The following is a 6000-nucleotide window of genomic DNA, read 5'->3' on the forward strand; positions in this document are numbered from 1 at the left end:
TCTTTGAAAATGGGAGATCGACGAATTGCTTTGTCAGAAGTGCTCCAATGTGTGCGTGTCTCAATGGAAACCTCGGAGGTGGTGTAATTCCAATTATGATAGCGTCTTCCAATCCCATTTAGGTAATACATATTACAGTATTTTCGTAATTCGTGAGGCGATTGGATGTTCTATTTATTTGTCAAGCAAAGTGACGCCTGCTTCCACGAGATTTGTTTCCTGAGAAACGTTAGTGAAACCTAATCGTCGAGAAAGTGACTTCGTAGTCTATTTTGATTTCAATTTCTGTCGCGATGCGGTCAATGGAGATCCTGATGAGGACGCGTCTTAAAGGATAAGTCGATCTTGCGAGAATCGGTAATCAATCGTGGAAGTTCGAGTGAAACGCGTCTCGTGGAAGTTGTGAGTTTCGCGCGTTTCGCAAAGTGGAATCCATTTATGTGCGCGATGTAAGTGCAGTGGGATAAAATTTGTGAGCAACGACGATCGGTTCTGGACTTCCATTATTGAGTTTCGTCCCACGTGCAGCAATATCGTGGTGAGTTTTACATACAGAGACTGTTTCATTATTGGTTGTGACTTCAGGGATAAATTTAGGAATTTAGAAATTTCGTACCTTGAGTTCAGGGTATTAGTCTTTCGCCATTTTGTATACGTGAAGGGTGTGAGAAGGTAATTTTTCTTCATAATTATAGGACACAAATATTTATTTTTCAATTATGATTCATTGATAGTAAATTAATAAAATGATTTTTGTAGTAATATACAATCAATCCCATAAATATTCGTACCCTCTATGTTTGTTGAAGAAGTTTGACTAACTTAATGGTTTTGATGTTACCAAATGAATATTTCATTATAAATATGTAAATGAATAAGCTTATACATGTATATATTCATATATACATCAACATATTTATACAAACATACACTTGAAACCATCAAACCTACCATTTAATTCAAACAAATTTCTTCGATAGACATAAAGGGTACGAATATTTATGAGACCGACTGTATGCGGAATTGGATCCTTAAGGATTAAGATTTAAGGTGTTAAGAAAATGGAGGAAGAGGTGGAAGACAATTTCTTTTTATTTCCAAATTAAATAGACTACTGGAGTTAGCAGTTAGATAATCGTTGAATACACAGTCGCTTTGTATACTTGGTTAGCACCATTCTTCGAGTAAAGCTCCGAAAAACGTGAAGTCGTCGTTTATGCCGTGATCAAGGGGAGAACAACGCGTGACAAAATGTTGAGATCTTTAGCAAAGCGTGCGACGGCCTCGTGACTCATAACCTCGAGAGAACCGCTCGGGCAGGTAGGCATTTCAGTGGTGGGCGGACTCTCGAATTCTTGTCGTGTCGTTAGCATTCGGTCGAGCCGAGAGAACGATCGTTCGACCATCGATTAAGCAAAGAAATAAAGACCTTTTTGCTTCGTCATTATACCCTATTGCAGAGAGTATTTTCGGCAACCTTTACAGCTGGACGGTTAACATACGAACATATTTTGGTCCAAGTACCACTCCCAAACACAAGCAAGGATTGACGTTATATTACTGATCCAAGGCGCAGTCATAGTTTGACGTTGTTGTCTGAGTACTGTTTTTAAACACATGCAACACTTTCCACTTGTAGTTAAAGTACTAATCTCAGACACAGACATAGTTTGAAGAACTAATCTTAGACACAGGCATAGTGTTGCAGTTTAAGTGCTATCTCCAAACACAGGCAAAGTTTGACATTATACTCCAAACACTTCTCGCAAAAGTCAGGTGATCAAGATTCTGATACCCTTCACGCTATAGTCCTCTTCGACAAAATACTCTTCCAGATATACCTATCCTCTTTATTAATCATAACAGCATGGTGCACCACCAGAAAGAGCAGAAAAACTATCAATAATCTACGAGAAATGAATTTTAGTAAAACTTGAGCTTTTGCCTCGAGGTACAGATTTGTCTTCGAGCCGATGGTGAAACTAATCTGCCGACTTTCTGTTCCAGGGCAGAGTTTCCGATTACGTATGCACGTACACAGAAAGTGGCGGATAACGAAGAGGACGGGAACGGAGGATGCCGGCTGCCGTGAGGCCGAGCGTCGAAGCAGAAGCTGAGACCGCAGCCAGAGGTGAGTGTCCGCTCTCTTCTCCTTGGAATGTTGCGTTGCCTTCTCGCGTTCTTACCGAAGAATGGAGTTTATCGCTTTTGTACGAACCACTGGAGACCAGTTTTGTCGACCAGCGACGAATTCGTGATCAGAGAGATGCTGGGTCGTTTGTAGTTCGGTGCTGAATTTTTATTTATTTACTTTACGTCTCATCGATTCCTCTCAGCTGTGAACAATAGAGGCAAGGGTACAATCTTCAGCTACAGGTTTTTACTTCTTTATAAAAGGGTATAGCAAGATAAGGGACGCATTTGGTAGCATAAAAAAGGAAGAAAAAATATGTACCACGTTTAACCCCTTCATACTCTTGGCCACGTATGTGGACGTTTAGTTTTTTATAATTATAATTACTGGCAATAATAAAAGAAAAAACACAAAAATTTGATAATAACAAAAAGAATCGTCCCTGAAGAGGTTAAAAAGCAGGAAAAAATCTGAGACGTGTAAGAGAAGGAGAGACGTTATTCAGAATTTTTAATTGAAAAACACTTTTTCGTATCGAAATCTTTAGGGCACTGAAATTATATTCTTGCAGTAAGTAGATATTTTCCTAACTGTGGACTTTCTTCGACTAATCGGGCCGTGTAACACTGCACAATCATCTGGTATCTCCAGCACAAAGTTTTAAAAACCATCAGCGACAGGTGCGAACACAGCATTTCCGCTAAGTGCTGTACAAATGTCCTTTACTGATTTACTACGCCACGACTAAGTTGAAACTCGTAAAGTACGCGACGACTTACGTGGAATGCATTGCCAGTAATTTTAAACGATTGCACGATGTCTTCCGCATACTTCGACGATAGTCTAACGAAAATATCGTTGCCCAGACCTTCTCCACGGTTTATAGACAACGACCATTCGAGTAACGGAGGTTTCTCAGGAGCGATGAGACTGTTACTTTGGGTATACGGTAAAACCACGATGGATGCAGTCTTATCACTTAGAAGAGTCATTTATTAATCGTCCACGGATCTGGGTCAGTTTTGACCTAGACTCTGTGTCAGAGTGTAAAAGGTTTCTCAAAAGGAGTTTTAATTAAGGGTCGTTTAAGGTGGTCCATATTAGGAGTCCAAGTATTAAGTGTTTCTTGGGATATTTTTTTACAGAGGAGAATTTATGTTAGGTTTTTATAACTTTGACAATATTTTACGTATGTTTTAAAGTAAATTTGGTAATATTTTTAAATCATTTTACACAGAAATCCTCCATCGAAGTGTCCATCACAACCACTTATTAAAAAGAAAGTCCTAATGACTCTCTTAGAAAATCTCTTGCTCCATCCTCCTAGTATACAACACTATGGTTGATTCTGCACAACATTGCGTGTAGATAGGTTCAAGAATAGCTCACATCGGATACTCAGATTTACTTATTCGCCGCGTAAACATCATTTAACTAGGAATGCCCCTAATCTAGTTTCCCTACATTCTAACAAGAAAAGTAGAAGTGCGCAAAAGACAGTTTCACGCGAAGAAATTTATGAGACACGGAAGTCGGACTCTCTCCAACAGTAATTTATGTTCGGAAAATTCTCCTCGCGCTTCGCTTAGCAGCGTTTACAGCAGTGGTTCTTAACTTGTTCAAAGCTGATGTCACAGTTTAACTCTCAGTTGCATGAATTCTATTTTAAGCTTTGAGTCCTGTAAAAAGAACATGTTCTCGAACCAATCGATACTCTAATTAATTAATTATTGAAGCTGCAGAGCTACCAGATGTTCACGTTTTGTTTTCTCTGCCAAAGATTTACTGCACAGTGGTTAAGAATCACTGCTTTCAAGAATCACATCTTCGTCGAGGTTCAGAGAATCGTGGTTTTTATTTTCTTTGTATCTCATTGTTCCTTGAAACTGAGGTCGCAGTGTGGATAAACCAACAGAAGTAAACGTTGAAGAATAAGGATCCATTTGCGAGATGACTTCGAATCGATTCATCTACGATAAAGCGCAACGAGATTGCTATCAAAACGCTGGCCGTCTTAGCTTTTTGTTTTGAAATATCAGTTACAGCTGTTATCTTCTTCTGAACCTGTGCCGTACTTACCTTTATCCTAGCAAGCGAACGATGATAAAACTCAGAAAGAATGTTCGATGTGTGAAACTTCGGTAATAACTTCAGTGTAGTTTGTCCTTAAAAAAGTCTTAAATCTGCATAAATCGTTCGAAATTTTTGCTCTTTACGACACCCATTGTTACTGCAGCGAACTCGCGCGATATCGTAAAAAATTAAGTCCAAACTTTCATAAATATTGTTTCTTGAATGCTATTACCTCAAGTTCGTTAAAGGTTTGTCCATAAAAATGTTTTTATAGTCGAATGTTAACGCTGTTAGTGCTGACATGAGTAATCGATAACTCGCGGTATTATTTTTCGTTTCGATGTTCTGCGCAGTATTCTTAATCATTTCAACACATCAACTGGCAGGGTGATACTCTTGAAAATTCCTACTAGGTTAAAACTTTGTTTTAAGATCATTGGAAACTATTTAATTTAACATTCGTTGTAGTACGTGTATATACTTCAGTAAAATTTAAAACTGAACCTAAAGAAGTTGAACAGTGACTTACTAGGTACATTAATAATTATTCATTGAAGATGGTAGGTGTTTATGTATTGAAATCAACAATGTGTTTTTTTTAACCAGATGGTCTGACTATAATTAAAGCCCATTACCAAACACATAGGACGTAAATTTCAGTTTCGTACGTTTCAATCGACGCCAGTCTTCCCTGCATAACATTGCGTGTTGATAGGTTCAAGAATAGCTTTAATCTCCCTAAATTCACGACTTCCATCGAAATTACTTTTTTTTAACGCCTCACATACGGAATCAAATAATTTCCTTCCTTAATCAACACGTCAACGTTAACGCGTCAAATATAATTTCTGCTTGTTCGCGAGTACACAGTGAACTTGATCCCATTCCTACTCACGTCTACGAGTGTGCACCGGTACCACGTCGTGCAATCACCTTTTGCGTGGCCATGCTCGATTCGTAACGCGCTTCAACATGGTGGCGATTTTTCGCGATTCGAATTAGAAGCGTGCTACTCGAGGAATTCCACAGAGAATGCGATAATGCGACCGATACGAGGAGAAAAGGCATATAGGTAACGTTACTCGCTTTATATTGAGAACAATGTCACGCGTCGAGCGTGACCAGACTGCGTTAGCCGCAAACGATTTATCCAACACCCGCAATTAGTGCCTGTGTTTCCTCGGGATATTTTATTTTTTTATTCAAGCATTCCGCGACGGTTAGCGAGAATTTTCCAGAATAAAACAATGTTGCTCTCGTTGGTGCTCAAATGATGGAAACGTGGAAGCAATTCGATGCTTATTATTAGGCTGTTTATTATTCCACGTGAAATTGCATACTTTTTGGAGTAACATCGCGGATTTTGACGAAATTCGGGTATATTGTAGTCCTTAGTGATGTTTAAAGGTATATAACTGGATCTTTAATAATTTTATAGCTGTTTGAAGTCGAGTGTTACTTTTTTCCAATGAATTACAACTATTGATCTAGTTAAGGGATAAGAATGAGCTATTTTTGAATGGCTGTCCACTATGAAAAGAATTGAAAAAGAATTGAAAATGAGAATATACTCCCATTTATCCTCATCATGGCTCACGTTTGGTCTATGCAAAATGAATAAGAAGATCTAGCAAATTGCTCAGATTTCTTTATGATGATCCCTAATTTAAGAATTAATTTATCTGAGAAGCCTAGCTAAGAAGACGTGTAGCTAAGAAGTCTAAGAAAGACCTGTAGCCTAATCGTTTGGAGTGCAAAGGGTTAGATCAACCACGCTGCTCGGACTCCGGGGT

Source organism: Hylaeus volcanicus, chromosome 4, assembly GCF_026283585.1.
Source record: "Hylaeus volcanicus isolate JK05 chromosome 4, UHH_iyHylVolc1.0_haploid, whole genome shotgun sequence".
Classification (NCBI taxonomy): Eukaryota; Metazoa; Arthropoda; class Insecta; order Hymenoptera; family Colletidae; genus Hylaeus; species Hylaeus volcanicus.